The following is a 22,853-nucleotide window of genomic DNA, read 5'->3' as shown; positions in this document are numbered from 1 at the left end:
AGCAGAAAAATAAAAGACGAGTGGAAGAAGTAAAGAAGAAGATTCAGAGAGTACATGGAGAGCAGAGCTGGAGTCCGGCTGTATTCGCTTCATTAATCCAGATGATCTAAACACACGACCTGAGGCCATAAAGACAGTGTGTGTGTGTGTGTGTGTGTGTGTGTTGGATATTGTGATTTATTTCTTGTTATTGGAATCATCTGTAACACTCGTGTCTTAGTACGAACCTGAATTTCCTCACGTTGTGTTTTACATTTATAGACATCTGAAATGTTACAGCCGACAGAGGTCCCACTGAGATTTGATAGAAATAAAATTCTGATGTCTGTCCGAGCAGGAAATCCTCTCCACTGACAGCAAATGATGAATTCGCAGATGAGGATGTACAGGTAGGCCCAAAAGTGAGGGCGACAGTTTGACGGTTTAACAGCAGCGTCAAGCTGTTTCTGCTTCATACAACACAAGATCAAAAAATGGGAAAAGGAGCTGAGGAAACACTGTCATGAGTGGGCAAACACCAGAGGCAGGATAAAAACTCAAACAATTTTAAATCAGCAAATACATAAGTTAGAATAAATAACAAATTAGAAGATAGACCAAACTTCTAACTCTAACCTTATAAGGCCAGTACCAGAAGACGTGAGAGTTCTCGAGGGTTCATATGATAAAAGGTGGGACTACGACCATTAAGAGTTTTATAAACCAATTAAAGGATCTTAAAATCAATTCTGAAGCTCACAGGAAGCCAGAGACTTTAAAACTGGTGTAATGTGTGCCCTCTTTCTGGTCCTCGTCACCACACATGCAGCTGAGTTTTGTAATAACTCTAACTGAGCAGTGCTTTTCTTAGGAAGACCAGAAAGCAGAGAATTGGACGTACGCATTTGTGACATATGAATTTGGTGGAGACCAAAACCGGAGCCAAAAGTACTGACATTCATCACAAACACAGCTCTGAGTTAATGCTAATGTTGCAACACGTTCTCATCCCAAGTCGTCACGTATCTCCGCTTCGTCATTGGACTTCCTTCAGTGTCTGCTGTTGACGTTCTGCGGTAGGGACGTCTGCAAAAGCACCTGCTTAGGTTTAGAAAAAACATCATGGTTTGGTTCTACATTCATACGGGAAGTGAACAGCCGCCTCCCACCCCCAATTTACACATACTCCGTCTGCGCCGCGCTACGCAGCACTGTGGATCTGGAGCGACCGACGGTGCGTACCATCGCCTACTGGGTGCGTTCCTGGAGCGCCATGCTGTGTAGTGGAGCTGCAAGCTCACATGTGCAAACTGCGAAATCACGCGATAAAAAGCACCATTCACTCCCAAAACTCCTGCGATTTCACACCAGGTCTTCTTTCAGTTTGTATCCTTGTAGAAAGGACGTGTGGTGTCATACAAAATACTGTGGTTTCCCACTTCAACTATGAGTTACTCCTCGTCCACCTTTCCTCGGACCCTCGCACTGGCAACAGGATGTGACGTGATTTTTAAAAAATTGCGAGTTTACAATCCGTAGTCCGCGCATTGTGTTGTATTTTGAAATTTACCGGATGCTGCGTGCGTTCCGTTTCCTGTTTGGTGCGATCTGAGCTTCTCTGACGAAGCGGAGCGCTGTGGCACCTCTGGGATGCTCCAGGGACGCTGCGCGGCGCTCGCTGTGGGAATGAAGCTATTTACTAGCTGCTGCGCGGTGCAGACGGAGTATGTGGAAATTGGGGGCCAGATGACAGTCCAGGGTTTGCTTTCTGTTGACTTCAGATTGAGAAATGGGCTGAATGTTGCCCTACGTGGATCTGGACATCTGGACATGGGACATGTCACAGTTACATCTTGTTGTGCCTTCGATAAATTTAATGAGTGAAAATTTAAGATGCGATCCATGTTTTCAGAAGCTTAAAGTCACGGCCTCACACAGTGATATCAATGTGAGGTCTTCTCTGAGGTGACTGTTTGATAACTACATGAGGTGGAGTGTATGTGCTGCAACCCTGGAGGGGGGGGGGTTGTGACGGGAGCAGTAGGGTGGCAACTTCTGCTGAGGGCCGAGAAAAGTTGGTTTTCATCAGTGTTGTTTAATAAAACAGAAACTCTGGACATCCAACCATGTGACCCAGTTAGATCCAGTTTATCCGCCCCGTTTCTTCACACTCTGTCTTCCCTCCTTCCAGCTATACTTAGCGTTACTCGTCCGTGTTTGTAAACTGCCACAATATCAAACAGGGATTTAGCAGCAGACAGTTTCCAGCGTGTCACTTCCTTCCTGTCCCCTGCAGATACACTTCCACTTTTTTTTTGTAATTTTTTTTTCCTTTTTTTTTTTTGGTCCAATTATCAGAGGAGCATCCAGAAACCGGTCAGGCCTAACAGTGCTGCCCAGCGGAGCGTTGCAGCCAGACGGACAGATTGGACACAACGGGAGACAAATGAGCAGAGACTCGTGGGTAATTTGGCGTGATGATATGATTTGATGCAACGTCTGAGACCATTCTTTTTCCAAACCTGGGTCTCTGTCTCTATCTGTCCACCATTAGACCAGGGGACAGTCGCCCTGGAGTGTGGGGATGAATGGATGAATTAATGGAAAGAGCAGATGTATGTCAGAGAGAAAAAAAGGAATGGACTGTATGGATGAACTGATACCTGATGGAGGAGTGGATGGTAGAGAGAGTGAGGGAGTGACTGATGAATGAATAGATAGATAGGTAGGTAGGTAGGTAGGTAGATAGATAGATAGATAGATAGATAGATAGATAGATAGATAGATAGATGGGATGACTGCATGATGAATGAATGAATCAATGGATAGATAGCTGGATGAATGTATTAAAGACTTGGTGGATAGGTGGATTAATGTGTGGATGATCGATGGCTGGATGAATTGATTAATAACGAGTGGTTTAACCAATGAGATAACGGCCTTTTTTCTTTGTCAAACTGTCCTGTCAAGTGTTCACACCTAAATAAATTCTCCAAAGAACAACCAAATTATGCAAATGTTGTTTGTCGTACTTTACAGCGACTCAATAATTACTGGTGAAGCCCAGGAATTAGACTGTAACGGGCAATCTAGTTTGGGATATGTTCTAGAATCAGTCCAATCAGCAGAGGACAATGTTTGCAGCACACATACAGATGCATATATATATACGTGGCTTATCAGCATTTGTAAAGTGACGCAGTTTTATGGCGACCCTCTGCAGCATTTCCACTGGTGTTTGTAGCACTGACCTGAGTGTTTTTACTGACACACTGCGGCGTTTCCCTGCGATGTATGAGCCATTTAACATTTTTTTCCTAACCATAACCAAGTGGTTTTTGTGCCTAAAAAACTGCACACTGTTTGTCAACATAAAACCATTGTCCAAAGTGAACTGTATTCATTTGAAAATGCACTTTTTCCCTGTGTTTATGCTTTCTGTCTGCATCAAGCGTTTTGCTCCCTGCAGATTCTTAATGTAGACAGACGGCAGAAATACTGAAAAGAAAGTGCATTTTCAGATGAATCCGGTTCACTTTGGAGAGTGATTTTATACTGACGAACAGTGTGCAGATTTTTTATTTCCTTAATCTAAAAATCATTTACAGTGACCTCCAGCTCTTGCTGGGACAGTTCACAGCCGAGTGTGAAGCGGCTGGGATGAGAATCAGCACCTCCAAGTCTGAGGCCATGGTCCTCAGCCGGAAAAGGGTGGATTGCCCACTCCAGGTTGGGGGGGAGCTCCTGCCTCAGGTGGAGGAGTTTAAGTTTCTCGGGATCTTGTTCACGAGTGAGGGTAGGATGCAGCGGGAGATTGACAGGCGGATTGGGGCGGCGTCAGCAGTGATGCGGGTGCTTAACTGGTCCGTTGTGGTGAAGAGGGAGCTTAGCCAGAAAGCAAAGCTCTCGATTTACCGGTCGATCTACGTTCCAACCCTCACCTATGGTCACGAGCTCTGGGTAGTGACCGAAAGAACGAGATCGAGTAAAAGCGGCCGAAATGAGTTTCCTCCGCAGGGTGGCTGGGCTCAGTCTTAGGGATAGGGTGAGGAGCTTCCTCCGCAGGGTGGCTGGGCTCAGTCTTAGGGATAGGGTGAGGAGCTCGGACATCCGGGAGGGACTCGAGTAGAGCCGCTGCTCCTCCACATCGAGAGGAGCCAGTTGAGGTGGTTCGGGCATCTGGTAAGGATGCCTTCCGGACGCCTCCCTTGGGAGGTGTTTCGGGCGTGTCCAACCGGGAGGAGACCTCGGGGCCCCCCAGGACACGCTGGAGGGATTACATCGCCTGGCTGGCCTGGGAACGCCTCGGGGTTCCCTTGGAAGAGCTGACAGAGGTGGCTGGGGAGAGGACTGTCTGGGCTTCTTTGCTGAGGCTGCTGCCCCCGCGACCCGGACCAGGATAAGAGGAGGACGACGAGTACGAGTACGAGTAAAAATCATTCATAAGAAATCATTTAAAATTGATTTTTGGTTAGTTTAATGTCTGTGAACGTCCCTGGTAGACAGGTGGGTGAATGAATGAATGGATGGTTAGCTATTTTCCTAGATGAATGGATATCAGGATGGATGGATGAAAGACTGTCTGGCTGATCCGGTGGATGAATGGATGAATTATATTACTCACACTGAGGCGTAAGAGGAAGACACAAACCCTGAGGGCATCCAACATTTGCCTTTGCGAGTAAAACAAAAACTCTCCTGACAAATGTAAACAAACGACGTGGAGACTTGATTATGAGCAGAACTGTAGGAAAAACATGAATGAATAAATAAAAAGTAAAGGGATCTAACTGGAGTGGGCACGCTGTCACAAGTGTGTGTGCTTATTCAAAGAGAAACTGCAGAGTGGACGTCGTGTTATGATTATTCATTCTACCTTCGGGCCTGTTTTAATCGGCCTGAGATATTATTTTTTAAACACGGGCCAAAAGAAATAAATTCTGTTGATTAAACGCCTCACTCTGCATTTATTCATTTATTCCTCTGAATTCATTTGTGGTCAGTTTTGGTTCCACATCAACCCACTTGTGGGGGCAGCGTCTGTGTGCTTGGGTTTAAATTGTACTTTATGTTGTGTGTTCGTCTCTCAGGATGAAACAGTTTCCTCAGATTCAGATTAGACTTTAAATTAAAATGGACAAATCTTCTGGAGTCATGTGAACAGATGAGGATTCATCTGTGGCAGCGGTCCTGTCTGTGAGCAATGGGTCACATCTTCGTTGCAAAACTCACAACTCCTACGAGTCTCAGGATTTCTTTGTGATTCATTTAAATAACTGTTTTTGAAAGTTTTACGCTGTCGTTAAAGAGACTTTCTCTGTTGAGAAAAGCATTTCAGAGACAGTCCCAGTACGCCCACTGTTGCTACCGCTTAGTTCTCTCTGCCCTCGTTTTGCACTTTCATGTCGAGTGTCCGACTCTGGTTGGGAGGGAGAAGTGTTGGGGCGACAAGTGGAGGGTTCTTTTTGTGATCGATATTATAGTCAGGAAGAGCAGTGTTGCCGTCACAAATGTACAAGGGAAGACCACAGTACCACAGCTGCAAATACTGTAGTCAAGCAGACATTGACTAATCTCTCAAGACAGATTCTGCAATCTACATTGTAGAATCTGTCGGCAGCCCTGTGTGAAAGACGACTAGAGAGGGGGGGAGGGCGGGGCTTTGAGTTTGAACGATGCTGCGCTTTAGCCAATCACAATGGAGGGGGCGTGGCCGAGACGTGCCGGTGTCCCCAGGAAAAGTATACCTACAGAAACAGCAAGCTCCGCGTCCATAGCGACCGCTCCACCCAAAACGCTGTCTCATCAACGTGAAAAAAAATATTTTTTCCAGCGGATGTCTTAGTTACAACATGATTGAGCTAACTGGAGTAGTTTCATGTCGTATCCGACAACGGGAGGCTTTTAACAGATGACGTCCTGATGTTAGCTTTGCTAACTGTCCCTGTCAGCTGCAGCCACTGATGCTTTCTAGACATCGTGATTTCCCATAACTGAATAAATACCACACATAGCAACACAAAACTGCTTTGCTAGCTCAATCATGTTGTAACTAAGATATCCGCTGGAAAAAATATTTTATTCACGGACCGTTTATTGAGTTATTACCTTATTTTTATACAGTCTATGGTTATTACAGACACCGCTAATGGCTAACGTTAACAGCTAACAGCTAACGTTAACAGCTAACGGTTAGCCCAGCTAATCTACGATGTTATTTACAAAACGTGCACACAGAAAACGTTTGTTCAATCATTGTTTTTATAGACTTAGCTGGTGTCTTAGCATTAGCTTGTGTCTTAGCAGTAGCTTGTGTCTGAGCATTAGCTTGTGTCTGAGCATTAGTATGAGTCTTAGCATTAGCTTGTGTCTTAGCATTAGCTTGTGTCTGAGCATTAGCTTGTATCTTAGCATTAGTTTGTGTCTTAGCAGCTTAGACATGCTGTACAAAGCTCTAGATGTGCGATGTCTCCATAAGAGGAGAGCCGGTCCCTCTCCGACAGCGTACGTAAACTGCCATCCTTTTAGCAGCTGTTCAACCTTCTAACAAGAGGCGTCTATCATTTATATTTAGCTGTAAAGAAGAAGTGTTGTTAAGTAAAAGCAAGCGCTGTGAGTGACGGATGCCTTTTCCACTAATATCAGACAAAGTGCAGAGGTTTTTCAGGGTGCCATAATTCGGGCTTTGAGAATCCTCGGCAGGACGGCTGCACAAGACACAAAAGATCCCACATTTTCTAGTTTATAAAGATTTAAAATCATGATCATCATGGCGGCAGTGGCTGGTGGGGCGGCAGTAGCTCAGTCCATAGGGTCTTGGGTTGGGAACCGGAGGGTCGCCTGCTCAAGTCCCCGTCCGGACCAAATATGGAGCGCAGACCGGTAGCTGGAGAGGTGCCAGTTCACCTCCTGGGCACTGCCGAGGTGCCCTTGAGCAAGGCACCGAACCCCCCAACCGCTCGGGGCGCCTCACCAAGGGCAGCCCCCTCACTCTGACATCTCTCCACTTTGTGCATGTATAGGTCCTGTTTGTGCATGTGTGTGTCTTTCAGACCTGTGTGTTAATGACAAGCAAGAGTGAAAACATTGAATTTCCCCTCAGGGATTAATAAAGTAAATAAACTAAACTAATTATTTGTTTATTTTAAGTGTTGTCTCACTGTATTCTGGTCCTTTTTTTTATCACACGGATAAAAAAACTGCTTGTAGGCCAAATATGTCGTTAGCTGTGTTCAAAATCGCTCCCTATCACAGATATAGTGCACTATGTAGTGTGTTCGCCATTTTGTAGTGTTGTTTGAATTCTCCGCGGTTAATTTCATTCACTATATAGTGGACTATAAAATACCCACAATGCACAGCAAATGTGAGTGAAAAAACAATGTACCCTACATTTTACTCCCGTATACCACAATGCAATGCGAAAAGAAAAACGAATAGGATGCTAGCCGGTAACGTTAGCTCACAAGCTAACAATAGCCACTTAGCTCGCACGAGCCAGGTAGCTTGTAGCTCGTGCACTATCGTGGGCTATTACAGTTCACAATGCAGACACACAACCGTACCTGACAAAACCAAACATCCACACCATTGACATTTCAACAATTTATTGAAAAAAAGTACAACCACCATACAGTTCGATCATCCTCAAAGTGCCCGGTTTGTTTACATGATGCTCGGCACATCCACTCGCGCATCACAGGAGTATGCGGCGCAGCTACTGACGCAACGACGTTCAGAAAATTTCAGTTAGTGTCCGAAATCTCGTTCCCCATGTAGTGCACTATATAGTAAACACGAAATAGGGAATAGTGAGTGAGTGAGTGGACGGTTTCGAACACAGCTAATGTCTCAGTGGCTAACTAGCTAACTTGCTAACGTTACATTGTTATTGCTGATGTGTTGTCTTCAGCACAATGTTTGAGGTTTCTTTTAACGTATAATTGCAACTGTCACGTTTTCAGTTATCGGTGTGACTACAGGGACGCTGATGTCGGCCTGTTGGTTGGTTCACCACTTTGGTCCAGACTGAATATCTCAAGCATTGGACAGATTGCTTTGAAATGTTTTATTCTTGGTCCTCAGAGGTTGATCCCGCTGACGTTGGTGAGCCGTAGACTTTTCCCTCAGTGGCGATTGAGGGTTGAGATTTTTTGTTTTCAGTAAAACAGTAACAGTAATAAAACTCCTCAACAACCACTGGACGTGTTGTCATGAAATTTGCGACAGATATCTGCGTTGCCTGGACGATTGATCTTGATGACTTCTGTGATTCCTTCAGTTTCCTGTAGCGCTGTTATTTATCCTGTGAAGTATTTTTACATCTACCGGAAGAATTGGCAACAAATTTCGTACTATGTCCTCAGTTTCCAGGGGTCGCATTTATAAAACAGAGCGTAGGAAACTTAAAATGCACGTACGGACAACAGCCAAAAAACAGTTTCGACAATCAGGCTCCACCTCACCATCTGTGTCGCCAATTTTCCATCTCCAAATGTTGGTAAGCCTGCATCAAAGTTTCTCCCATCAAGTCTGTTTTTATAGATCACAGCTTTTGCGTGGGAAGTGGCGTACGCGTCTTTCAGACCTCGTTTTGTGCGTACGCAGTGTTTATAAATGAGAGCCCTGATGATTAGTCCTGCTGACTTTGGCTGATCCTCTGACTTTTCCTGCGGCCTCCATGAGGTTTTGTGTTTTAATGAAATATCTCAACTACTGGACGGCTCAGTGTTACATTTAGGACATTTGTGGTCTCCAGAGGATGAATAATAATAATAACTTTGTCAATCCACTGACTTTTCATCTGGCGCCATCATCATATCACATTTCAGCTTGTCCAACACTTAAATGACCAAACACCTGTAACTTACGACGTTCCCATCAGCCTCAGCTGTTCTCTGTACTTAGATCTAATTACCGACGTTCTTCAGCTCTGCCTGTTTCTTTGTTTGATGTAAAGTGTGACACTCATCTACAGCAGCTTCAGTCCTTCACAAAGGTCTACAAAAACAACTCAACAGACCAAAATAACACTCCCTGTTCGTTAGTGCGGAGCTCTTTGTGTTCCTCACACCAGGTCGTCAACGTGGTTTCTGAACACCAGCCCTGCTGGAAACAAACAAACAAACAAACTCCATTCAGGACAGAAATGTTGGTCCAGTCGTGGTTATTTTTCAAGCCAAAGCTTTGTAATGATTCATCGTTCATTCTGTTTATGAGGCTCTGCTGGCAGACTCTGTGCTCCTCTGTGCCAGTACAGCGTGTTGGCATTTTCATTTTCCAGGCTTTTACACATGAAGCCAAACAGGCCAGCAGCATCACCAAAACACTGAGCCTTCGACACGGAGTGCTCATAATTATTCTGCTAAATGTTTATTCTGGATGGTGCTGGACAGTCCTGCAGTTAAAATGCTCTTTGTATGAAAACATGGAAGCTTATTTTGGTCCTTGTGGAGGCAGGTAACGAAGGGTATGACAAGAACATTTTAAAATCGGGTCGAGAGCAACACTTAAAAAGTCCATCTTAAGATAAGAAAAATAATTCACTACAAAAACAGTTACAGCTACTAAACACCCACAGTGGTGTTGATAAGATCCTAAAAAACAATAAGCTAAAATACTAATATGCTATTTACTAAAAAACAACAATGGGAAAAAAAAGTTCTTAAAATGTCCGGGGAAGCAGCACTTGTGCACTCAAAATATTAAGTGTTTAGTACAGAGGGATGAGATCTGAGACACACTGACAGATTTTAAAATCCTTCTCTCGGCTCCATGAACGTACAAATATAAAACCTCCATGTGTCACATTTCATAATAGAGAGTCATAACTGAGCTTGTTGCAGCTGGAGATGTCGATGGTTTTACAGACGTCTCTCTTTAATGATGGTCTGTGGGGAAAATGATTTTGGGCTCACAGGGATTTTTTTTTCGCTGCAATACTGCAAGTGACCACTGGGAAATATTGGAAGCAAGGCTGAGGGACGTTCCTGGAGGGCCTTACTATGGATGGTTAAAGAAAACTGAATAGTGTTGGAGACGGGGCCCCTGTTCATTCTTGTGAAAGTTGCTTGTTGCTGCATGAGGCCAAAGAAGTTCGACTTCCTGGGTATAAAATGATCTGTATCTTCTGTATCATTGGGCCCACAGAGCCAGAGCAGCAGAGACTTTGCCAGCTGAGCAGCTCACTTCGTGTTCAGCGTTCCACTTACTTAAATGGCGATAAAATTATTTGATCCTGTGGCTTTTGTAGACTTTCAAAGTGTCATCAGACCAAATGGATCAAATCCCAACAGTGAAACGAGTCATTTTGCAAGAGTTGTGACATTCAAAAAAAATGTGTCTTCTGATTTACAGATGTCTCTTTCGCCATGTTAGTCTCTGAGAAAAAGTTTGGGCCATGTGCAGACCTGAACGTTTTAATGCTACAGTTTGGCCACAAAGAAAATTGGCTGCAAAGTCCAACACGCTTCCTGCAGTGCTTGAGCCCGATGTTAGCATGCTGATCTTAGCATTTACTTCAGAGCTAAACACTAGCCAACCTAAGTGCAGCTTCACAGAGCTGCTAGTATGACTTGCATAAACTTTATTCTGCCTTGTACTGATGAAGAAAATGCTCAGTTGGTGCACCTTTAATTCGGTCTTTAATAATAATATTGGCTCAGGGAGTCTTCTGTCAGCTGGAAATGCAAAAATGTGAAATGTATCTGCAGGCAAACAATTTGTCAGATACCTATGTTGACAAAGAAGTCATCCATCCATTTTCAACTGCCCATCCAAAGCTGAGTCTCGGTGGCAGAATGTTGAGCAAACCACTCCAGACCGTCCTCTCTGTAATGAGGCTTTCCATTGTGTTCTGGGTCTGCCCCGGGGCCTCCTACCAGCTGGACCAGGAGGATCCTGATCAGATGTTGAACCACCTCAACATGAAGGAGCAGCGGCTCTACTCCGAGCTCCCTCCAGATGTCTGACTCCTCCCCCTATCTCTAAGGCTGAGCCCAGACACCCTACAGAGGAAACTCATTTCAGACACTTGTATCTGTGACCTCATTCTTTCAGTCACTACCCAGAGCTCATGACCATAGGTGAGGGTTGGGACGCAGATGGACCAGGACATCGAGAGCTTACACATCTCTGCAGACGCCGCACCAAACCACTGATCCATCTCACGCTCCATTCTACCCTCACTCATGAACAAGACCCAGAGATACTTGAACTCCTTCTCTTGAGGCAGTAACTCTCTCCCAACCCAGAGGGAACAATCCACCATTTTCCAAGAACCCTGACCTCAGATTTGGAGGTGCTGACTCTCATCCCCACCGCTTCACACTTGGCTGCAAACCAGCTGTAAACCGCCTCAGGTCATGCTGGAGGTCACAGTGTGATGACGCCAACAGACCCACGCCACAAAAAAGTCTTGAAAACTGAAAATATATTAATTTGGTTTTATAAGGAGCAGCTCTTTGAAGGCAACTCTTCCACAAATCTGCCGTATGTTTTAAACTGTGACTCAGAACTCTCAGAACTTTGTCTTATACCAAACTAAATTATTCTTTCCAGGAAATTATTAACAATTTACAGACTCTTTAATGCACTTCATGCTCAGTAATATTAAAATATTTGAACACAACTTTCATGACACCATGTTGGGGTGATGACATCCAGCAATTCCCCCTCACCGCCATGTGGGGCCGCCAGCGTGCGAACCATCTCTCCCGGCTGATGTAATACAACTTTCCTGCTGTTGCTTCCTTTTGATTCTGATTCACTCACTTCAAAGGCAAAAGTCCTTTTTACAAGAGAGACGGAGAACCACCTGCAGGGCTGTCTCACCCTGAACACTGTGTGTGTGTGTGTGTGTGTGTGTGTGTGTGTGTGTGTGTGTGTGTGTGTGTGTGTGCTGAAGAAACTCTCGCTCCTCATCTCTGACATTTCCAGGTCACTCAGTTATAAAATGGCTCCTCTGCCTCCCGCCCCCTCTCTTCCTCTTCTTCGTCTTCTTCCTCTCTTTCCTCCCCCTCTGCCTCTCTGGTTTTACCTCTCACCGTCTCTCGGAGGCAGCGAGGATGTGAGGAAGAGCTGGATGGAAAACAAGATGAAGAGGCAGAAGAAGGGGAAGAGACAGAGACGGGAGAAAGTCTGGTGTCTCATCTTCACCTCAGAGCTGCTAATTCAACTCATTTATTTCACAGACATGTTTGGTCTCCGTCTCTAAATGAACTCTGATGTTGTTTTGCAGTCGTCAGATTGGACCCCTCGTTCATCATCTGACACCTAAACTCAACAACATAAATCACTGAGTGAATGTAATTAAAGTGTGACATATATTTCCATCCAGTCACATCAAGTAAATCTCTCCGTCTTCATTATGTTTTACACTTACAGAGGAAACTTAATGTTTAAAGTGGAGACAGACGACTCAATGGCGTTCATCGTTGATCAGTTAAACACCAAGACTGTTTCTGACCGGTTATGCACATGGGTTCGTTTAGCTACTCTTCAGTTTAGATTGAGTGCCATGCTGCACTAAGGATGAGGCTAAATATAGGCTACAGTTCTGGGGTTCGAGCCAGCACGGACGTTTAAAAGTTGAAAGCTGGATAGAATCAAGACCTTCAACAGGTTTTATGACGATCAGACAGGTGCTCATTCATTGACGTCCAAATCTCTACCGAGCCACGCTCTTCTTTGGAGACTCTGTCACTTCCTGTTGGTCAGCTGCACAAACATTTTGTTGACATGCTTTAATGGCTTCGTTAAAAAAGAGTCCACAGAGTTTGTTGATGTTTGAAAAAGTTTTGGAAGCTGGAGGCTCCCAACACACGTGGTTCATCTTACTATAATGACAAAAACTCTGTGTGTGTCTGTTCCAGGTTGTGAAATTTGGCACAGTGGTAGAGGGTCATGGGAGGATGCCAATGAAGCAACATTACATCAATTGGCCAAAGGGGGGCGCTATAGCAACCGACTGAAATGTCAAACTTTGAATGGGCATATCTCATGCTGACAGGGACAGCTAACAGCAGCAGCGAAGCTAACATCAGGACGTCATCTGTTAAAAGCCTCCCGTTGTTGGATACGACATGAAACTACTCCAGTTAGCTCAATCATGTTGTAACTCAGACATCCGCTGGAACAAAATATTTTTTTCACGGGCCATTTAGTGAGTTATTACAGACACCGCTATTTTTTCACGGGCCATTTAGTGAGTTATTACAGACACCGCTATTAGCTAATGGCGTCCCTACATCGCCATGGTCGCCCCGGTCAAAATGGTCGCGCAACGATTACGTCACATTCAGAGGCAGCCCGTAACTTTACAGGAACCTTCTTCGTACTCCGCTCTCTCAGTGGAGACACGGCGGTTGAGAGGGCCGAACGAGAGGACGTTCCTGTAGTAGTTCCTGCCCCCCAAATAGTACCAGGAACTTCTTCAGTGGAAACGGGCCTAATCTATGTGAAACTGCACATAGGCATTGAGGACTGGCATAGGTAGAAGGTGACAAAGCTACCAATGGCTATGGACTAGTGTTTATTATTTAACAAATCCTGCAAGTTTTGTCCTGATTGGACAATCCATTACAAATGTGGCATATTTCTGGAACACAACTTCCAATTATATTACTTTGTTCCCTTATTCAGTTCAATTCAGATTAATTCAATGAGCATTGTTCAAACAGCATAGTTCAACAAACCCTGCCTTGTTCTATGAACAACTTCAGTCTGTTTGAATGAACTAATGTGGTTTTCGATTTGTTTACTAAATTGATCTTATTGTTTTGATGAATCCTGTTTTACATTGCGAGTCATTTATTTCCATTAAATTACCCAAGGCCCGCCAACTTAAAAAAAAAGTACAAAAAATATATAAAACATTTTAACATTTATTTGTTTTGACATTAATAACTGATACCTGTCCTTCAAAGCTTTCTTTTTAACATACATCATTCGAAACTCATTGTCCAGTTTATTTTGTCCACCTAGAAAAACATCCAATGAAGTCTGATGAAACCGTCCTGCAGTGAAGGTTCAAATAAACAGAGGTGGAAATCTTTCTTTTAATCTCATGATCTGAGTCAGAGTTCATCTTCCTTCCAATAAACAGAGTATACTTCGTGTGCCAAAGCACTCATGTCTTAAATCCACTGTCCTGCAGTATATAACATAACTCAATGTTCAGTCTCCAGCAGAGGGAAGTGTGTGTGAATACACTTTTTTAATCTGGACATGTTACGGTCTAATTTCCTGACCTCCGTCACAATGTCTGCCTCTTATTATTTCCCTCCGTCTGTCCCTCTGTCCTGGTCTCCAGACACTTCTCACTTCTTCCCCTGCAGGCCGATGCATTATTCAGGAACTCTGCAGACCTGTCTTTCTCCATCCGTCCACCAGATGCCCTCGGAGTTTCCCCACAGCTCCCAGTCACCTGACTCCACCTGCTCACCTGTGTCTCGTTCCCCAATCACTCTCTCAGGACTTAAACCAGCCTCCTTTTCCACAGTTGGTGTCAGATTTTCAGCGCTTTTGCTTTCCTGTCTTTGGGTTCCCAGTTACTCCTGTTTGGACTTGCTTCCTGTCCCAGTAAGCTCACATGTCCTCTTTGTCTGCAGTAAATCTCTGAGCTGTTCCTGTCTCACTGTGTGTGCACACGCTGAGAACAAATGTAATAAAACTACGACCAGTGTTGGAAGAAACATGCAGATCATTAACTGTAGTTAAAATACCAAAGAAAACACTGTGACAATACTTTACTACAAGTTAAAGTCCTGCATTCAAAGCTTCACTGAAGTAAAGTTTGTAAGTGGACTCAACTTAAGTATCGACTGTGCAGTAAATGTTTCCTGTCAGTGTTTTTTCTGATGCATCCTGACTGCTGGTTTTTGGGTTTCCATACAAGACAAAGAGTGCAGATATTTTGACATGCATCACACACTGCAGGTGTGTTGTGCAGCCTGGTTTACTGAGACACTGCAGTGAAACACATCCATTACATTTAACAGTTTAACTGCTGATTCTCACTTCAGGGAAAATGAGGGTTTAGTATAAGTTGGATTTTGCGTCAGTAGCTCCGCTCCTGTGAACGCAGTGACATGTCGAGTGTTGTTGTTCGTACTACAGAGTTAATCGTTAATAGTGAACTTTTTGTCTTCCTGCAGATTGAACACCAAAGTTGCATCGACGACGAGCAGGGCAGCGATCAGACGGTTCAACGAGCTGCAGCCACCCAGGATGGAGGAGAGGAAGGTGGGAAGCAGCAGAGTGGCGGCAGCAGCCCGGTTAGCCAAGGTAAGCTAACGTTCCTGTGTATCCTCACAACAAATGTTGGGTCACACATTAATGCACTGAGTAAAGCCTCCTACAGACTGTGAGATTTTAACAATCTGATGGTTGTCTGTCTCTATGTGTCAGTCGTGTGATAGTCTGGTGACCTGTCCAGGTGAGCCTGCCTCTCACCCAGTGTCAGCTGGAAAAGGCTCTGATGTTTTACAAGTGGTCATGACAGACTGCTAGTTCAGGTCACACGGTACCTTTAGTTGTTGTTCTGTCACCACTTCAGGATCAAAAGTAGTTTTAAAGTTGTTTGATTCAGTCGTTCAGTTTTTAAATTGTAATGTAAAATGTTAATTTGCTTTGTTCCAACTTTAAATTCAATCAGTTTATTAATGTTCAGCACCTCTGTAAAGATTAAAGCTCTGATGATGAATCAGTGAAACAACAGAGCTGAAATATTTCTCAGTGAATTTTCCACAGTTTTACTTTTTATTTCTGTAGTTTGAGTCTGATTCTTTCAGAGAAACTGGTTTTCAGCCACGGGCGTCATCGAACAACAACCAGCAGCCGAGCTTCTGTCTCTGTCAAACACATTGATTTCTCTTGTTTGTTTTCAGTCTGTTCTCTGCTTCTCTCCGTTCAGCTCACACAAAAACTACTTTCTTTTTTTTTTTTATTAGGGTCCTGGCAGCTAAGCTGCCAGGACCCTATTGTAATCCTAGGTATTCTTCTTCTTCTTCTCCTTCTTCTGAGGAAATCATACTTCCCATGGGTGAAAACTCACCAAACTTTGCACAAAGGTCCAGTCTCATGCCAGATATCCTCAGCTGTAAACTCAAGCCAATAGTCCTGATGGTGGCGCTACAGCAAGCGTCTAAAGTTCAAAACTTTGAAAATTCATAACAAATCAACCATACGTGCTACAACTTCACAACTTTCATCAAACTGTAGCCCCAATACTGAAGAAACTTTTGTACATTTAAACCTATTAAAAATTATGAAGTTCATCACTCTGTTTTTTTCAAAAACTGTAAAACTTCTTAAACCTATCTCCTCCCACAATTTTTGCTCAATTGACACCAAACTTGCTACAGAGCATCTTCAGACTGTCCTACAAAAACTATGTTTCTCAGATTTTTGATTTATCAAAAATTGAGCCTACAGTGCATCAAAATGTTTGACTGTAAACGGTACTGTAAACATATACATGCAAATTCTTGCTAAATAAATCTTCAATGTTCATGAAAAAAATGACAAAATTCTAGAGTCATGGTAGATGATGTGTGGCAAATTTCAGAATTTTATCTCAAAAACTGAATTTTTGACAGCATTTTGAATTTTGCTCTAATGTGAACAATTGGAGTCAATGTAAAAATGGCAATTTTAAACATCAGTTTTTCACTTATGGAGCAAATCAATCATTGTTACAAACAAATTACCAACATCTCCATGCTGTCTAGATGCAATATGTGTATTTTCAGATTTTTGTTTCGATAACTGAATTTTTTACAGTGGTTTGAAATCTGCTTTTCCATGCATGGACGGCTGCTAAACCTGCACGTCTGGCTTAGTCAATTTGTGAAGCTACACATGAATTGTCACTGACTAATTAGCTCAGTGAGATAGAAATTGATTCTTAGTCTCAGAGGTTGTGAGTTCAAGCCTCAGCTGATGCAAAAGGCAGATTGTGTTGCTAAATTTCTTCCAATTCTTCTGCTTGTTGCTCAGAATTGCCTAAAAATGCCCGGACCCGACCCATCGCTGCGCAGCAGCTATAATTGCTGCTGTTATTTAAGTGATCCAAAACGCTTCAGTTTAACTGGAGTCTCACAGGTTGTAAAGATCCTAACGGACACCAAAGAATGACAAATAACTGTTTTGGCTGTTGTTTCCATGTCTGTGATATCTGATTGAATTCACTCAGTTTGAGAGAATTAAGCTAAAAGAATAAAGAAAGAAACAGAAACTTAAATCACAGTGAATAAGTTGTTGATTAAACCCTGAACCGATAACGTCAGCCCGGGGAAGGCCAGTTTATGTGACAGATCCATCAGAATAAACTAGGAGTCAATATTAAAACATCTGGTCTTTGATTTTTGTTTTCAAATTCTAAAATACATTTTTCCCAAAGATGGCTTCAGTTTATTTTTAATTTGTTCTGTGATGCTCTAAAAACAGGGCTTGTACGTCATGATCGACAGTGATGTCTGCTAATGGGTGTGCTTGCGATCAATGGAGCTGCTTGTGATTGGTCAGATGGGTGTACAGTGGCTCCAGTTGATGTCACCAGTGCAAAATGGCAGCGGCCGTATGATCCGGGATATTTTGGCTTCATTTTCACTCACTCTCACTCTGAAGCTGTCGAATACTGGCGCTTGGTCAGTGACTCCCAACGTTAGACACCAATGAAAAAAGCCGTCCTTTCAGGTCGGCATGATTTGTTGCCAGTCGCTGTTATTCTGTAATGGTGCCCGGCAGCGTCCGGGAGAAATGCGGCAGGACAACAACAAAAGTTAAGGGGGCGAAGGTTGGAGTAGGGTTGGAGGGAGGTGGATGGGTCCAACAACCACTTCCTGTTTGAATGTAGAGCCAAACCCTGTTCTTTTTTCCTAAACGTAACCACATGTGTGTTTTGGAAGGAGAAAAAAAAGTCAATTCACAGTGCTGTACCGACGTAGTACTTTTATTTTGAAAGAGACTGTATCAAACTGTACATTTCCTGTGAAAACAGAAGTGTATTTTGAAAACAGACAATGCATGTAACAGGCTGAAGTTGACACGGCGTCCCAGAACGTCAACAACCAACACACCCAGGGTACCTTGGACGTCATATGTGGACGTGGAAAGTCCATGACCAAACGTGGACATGTGACGAGGTCACAGTGAGGATGTGTTGACAGTGGGAGGAAGTGGAGACATGTCGTCCATCTTATAGTCTATGATGTAAACAGTGAGTTTTTTCAGAGGAGGTGCAGCTCTTTTCTTTTCCTGTACAGCCATGCCTTAATTCAGTTTTACTTATAAAGCCCAATATCACAAATCAAGATCTGTGTCAGAGGACTTTACAACATACGACATCCCTCTGACCTTTGACCTTCACAGCAGATGAGGAAAAATCAGGTCAGACAGAGGTGCAGTAGACGTGTGTACAGAACAGATAACAGTATTGATAATCCTTGGATGGAGGGCGGCAGAGAGAGAAAAGTTCACCTTGTTGTCGACTGTTCATTTTGAACAAACGTAGCAGTCACAGTTTGGACAGTGTTCGGAAATGTTGAAGCTTTCAGGGACTTGATGAGAATCAGTGTTGCTGTTGCATCAACAGAATATTGAAACCAGACAAAGCTGCTGCTGATTTTCTCACCTGTATCTGCAGATATTGAACTGTGAGTGAGAACAGAACACACAGGAGGTGCGTTTTGTACACAGCACTCCAAACACACACACATTTCTATAGTCAGAAACAGTGTGTGTCAGGGAAACCGGTCGGAGGAGGGGGAATACACAATTTGTTGTGCTTAGCGCTGAGATGCTGAAATCAGCGAAAACATTTTGCTTCAGAAGAGTTTTGCTCCCATTTCCGTCTGCTTTCACTGCACATTCCCCGTGAAACAGCTGAGACGGGCTGTAATTGGTTCGCCTCACCTGCTGAGACACGCTCAGGTAACAAGTAAACAAAGCTGTCATGATGATGATGATGGGACGAGCCTGTGTGAGCAGTCAGCTGACTCCTGGAGCAGCAGAGCTGGGTTCGTCCTCCGGGGGGATGAAGGTGATGAAATATTCAGCCTCGCTGCTTGTTAAATACACTCACAGCTATTTTGGCTTGAGACAAATTACAGGAGGAGGTTTGGTGTATCGGTCTGAGTCTCAGGAGTTTTAAGAAGTGTCCTGAAGAATTTCTTTAATTGTGGTGAGAACCGGGGGCCAGTTTGTGTTTAAGCATTTTATTCTCCTTCAAAACAACTGGTCTGATTATTAATGGTACGATGATGCTACAAAAAAGATGGAAAAAATGAACCAGCCTCCTCTCACATTGACCTCTCAGAGAAAACAATATAAAAAAGAAATATTAAAGGTCTTATAGGTCATATTCTTATATTTCTGTCATATCTATAATGTTCAATGTGGTCAACGTTTCAAATAACGAGATAAATGTGATTAAAAACCTTGTTTCCAGTCAGACCAGCTGACTTCAGCTCTTGACGGACATCTTTATATGGTCATCTGTTTCAGGCTCGCTACTGCAAGTGTTTGCATTGCATACACAGCTACATGTAGCGACATGCTAATGTCGGGGAAACGCGTCATCTTGGTTGCTGATGTTGATTTGTGATCAGATTCTTGCTGGTGATTTTTCATCATGGTAGAAAGTAGCACTGTTCTCCATTACAGTCGTGACGTACAGAGACGCTGACAACAGCTGACCAATCAGAGCAGACTGGACTTTTTCAGGAGGGGAGCTCAAAGAGACAGCAGGTGAATCCAGGTGTTCCAGCACGGACAGTCTCTGGCAGCTGGGTTTCCCAAATAAACTCAGATGCAAGTTAATGTTAGCATGCTAACTCTGTAGCCTGTAAGCTCTGCTCTCCATCAGTACGCTTCAGTGTAGTACGTTATGTAAACTATGTACTTCTTGCATGGTGCATTCATTTCAACAGGGTAGTGTTGTTTCAAATCGCACACTGCTGTCTTCTTCTTCATCTTCTTAAATATGAAACGACAAATTACAAACAGACGGTGGAGCGTTATCGCCAACATCTGACCGCTATCTCCGCCCACACATAAACCAAACTTACGCCACAACGTCACTGCTGATTAAAATGTGCTGCTGTAGCTGGGTCAAGTTAGCTAACTACCGAATGCTAACATTAGCTAGCAAGCTAAGGTTAGCACTCATGTTGCCTAAGCTATGTCAGAAAGATGGCGACCGTTGAGGACGAGAAATTGTTTTAAAACACAAAACTATTGCTACGTTTACGTCTAGTGCCCAACACACCTAATACAGAGAGCTCTGAGAACACTGCTGACCTGTTTTAGTTTGAAAACTCCTCTTTAGTCTGGTTGGACGGAAACTGAGATGTTTGAAAACCACGACGCAGACATGTATGCTCACTTCCTGACTGGTAGTGTGTCTCAAAACGCATACTTCCTTTGGTACACTTCAGTTAAGTACACTATGCTCACTATGTACTTCTTGTGTGGTGCACTAATTTCAGCAGGGTAGTGTTGTCTCAAGTCGCAGACAGCTGTTTTGCACTTACCGGAGGTGACAATGGCTTTTTTTTCCTTTTTTTTTTTTACGTGCCTCTTCTTCTTCATCTTCTTTTGAAGGTGACACATAAACCAAACTTAAGCCACAATGTCAATACTGATTAAAATGTGCCACCGTAGCTAGGAGCAAATTACTACCCAGTGAATGCTAACGTTAACTAGCAAGCTAATGTTAGCACTCGCATTATTGTACACAGTATCAAATCATCACAGACCCAGCAAACGTCACTGACGGCTTCTGTTCGACAACAGTTTTGGTCCTTAGTGCAAAAAACATGTCGAACTAACAGACTCCTGATTGTTGTGTGTGTAGGTGTGCGACAGAACAGAGGTGTGCTCACCATGTCTAACTGTACGTTCACACCAGAAGCTTCCAAAGAGACAAAGTCTCTCGCAGATGCCCAAGAAGCACGACTGTCAAAAACATTTGTGGCAGCTTTGGTCGCTCTAGTCGCTCGTCACGTGAATCATTGACCGTTCGATCGTGCTTGTCAATTTCAAGGAGCCACAAAGACTGGCTTGAAAGCAGCATAGTTGCTGCTTGTTGTTGGCCGACAGAAAGTTATGCTTACCCCCCAAAATCGTATCAACTCAACATGGAAGATGATCTTGCTGCTGTGATGTGTGCTGCTGCCGTCTTGTGCATTCGAAGACGCCATCGCCGTCGGGTTTGTTTTTTTTAATTTTGGTCTCTGCAACTGACCACTGTTGGAACAAGTGTGCTGTAGGAACCAAAGTTACATAGCTTGTTCTCTGGGATCTGCTTCATCGAAGCACGTCAGCATTCCGATTGGTTGTCGCCGAACCACATCACAGCTCATTACCATGAAGTTAAACGAGTTTTAACTCCTCTCCAGAGCTGCTCCGGTCGCTTTGGTTGCCCAAGTCGCTGAGCTCTCATTGAAAATGAATGACCTCCGCTGTTTTTGAAGCTCTGGTCGCTGTTGGTTTGAACGTACAGTAAGGCTTTCCATGTAGACGCATGGAAGGGCGAAAGGGTGTGCTCTCTCCGCCTTAGGCTTTCTGTGTACGCCTGATGAAGGGCAGAGAGACCCCAGAACAGCGCCATACCTCCAAATACATCACTGCAATGGAAATAGTTTTCTTTGACTAAAGTGCTCCTGACTGAGCTACAGTCTTTTCCGTCAGTTTACTGTCAGTTAGCTAGCTACACCAATGAGCCAATGTTAGCTAACATACATTAAAATGACATAATTGAAAACTAAGAAGAGAAGCTACGACATGTTAGCATGCTAACAGTAGCTGGCCACATAAGACAGATGGCTAAAGTAAGTATTTTACAGTTTTACAGGAGAAGACTTGATGAAGACGAGCTGGTTGGTTCTGTCAACAGGCATTTGTTTTTAACAACCACAACTTCAACCTAAAGTGGTCCTAAAACTTTGGTCAAACTTCACCAAACCTAAACCACAGAGCATGGGACAGATGACCTATATAGGTGTAAAGTTTTGGGTGGTTGTTGGATACTAATGAGGCCGGCTGCGTTCAGCGGCGTGTTATAAAGTGCATAATTAAACCAGTAAATCAATGAGACATACATGTACAGTAAGCAGTCGAGCTGTATGATGTTAAACAGAGTCCCCCTCCTTCTCTTTATTATTACAGCTGAATATTGGGCTCACAGGAGCAATAGGAGCAGAGTGTTTTATTAGCACACAGATCAATGTCTTTCAGGCTATTAAAAACCTTTTAGGATGTGTTGAGCTTCATTATGCACTTCCTGTGTCCCTGTGTGTGTCGTCTGATGTGTTCGTCCTCAGGAGAGCTGACGGGTGCTGAAACAGGGACTCAACTTTTATCTTTGTCACTTCACAGAGAAAGAAAAGGAACGGAGGCGGTTTTAGACAGTAACTGTGGTAGAACATTTATCAGACATCATATTCAGAGGGAACAAAGAGTCCTTCACACGGTCTGCTCTATGTGAGGAGGCTCAGGGTGTCTGGAGGTTAAAGATAAGATGAAGACCTTGATGTTCTGGACTCGTCTAAAGGCTTATACAACGTCGCTCAGCCCTCTCCATGGTGGTGTGATTATACGTGACTATGTGACAATACAGACCGTTTAAAGCGGAGCGAACCACGAGCCCTTTTCAGACAGGAGTTGTGCAAATTTGCAGGAAAGCCCAATCAGTCTTTTTTCAGCATTGGCAGTATAAAAACAAAATCGGGGAGTGCAGCAAAATGCCGCCTGCCTACTTTTGTTTATACAGAATGCGCCTTTTTCGGGTCAATGGGGGGCGTGAGCAAGTAACAAAACGTGTAGCTCAGCGTGTGACGTAAACAGTGACGTGGGAGGGAAGCCGCGGCTGG

The 22,853-nt window shown here is 43.7% G+C and overlaps 1 long non-coding RNA gene across 2 annotated transcripts in view; it reads left to right on the top strand.

Annotated features, from left to right (window-relative positions):
• The window catches only part of LOC126385858 (uncharacterized), a 79,619-nt gene that overhangs the window by 22,261 nt on the left and 34,505 nt on the right, over nt 1–22,853 (top strand). Inside the window, exons 3-4 of one of the 2 annotated variants that reach the window (XR_007569452.1) lie at nt 2,338–2,443; nt 15,135–15,264. This is a non-coding gene — a long non-coding RNA (uncharacterized LOC126385858). The remainder of the gene's footprint in view (nt 1–2,337; nt 2,444–15,134; nt 15,265–22,853) is intronic. The other variant, XR_007569451.1, reaches the window with a different exon arrangement.

The sequence above is a fragment of the Epinephelus moara genome, chromosome 3, assembly GCF_006386435.1.
Source record: "Epinephelus moara isolate mb chromosome 3, YSFRI_EMoa_1.0, whole genome shotgun sequence".
Taxonomy (NCBI): Eukaryota; Metazoa; Chordata; class Actinopteri; order Perciformes; family Serranidae; genus Epinephelus; species Epinephelus moara.
This window is presented reverse-complemented; position numbering and strand designations above follow the sequence as displayed.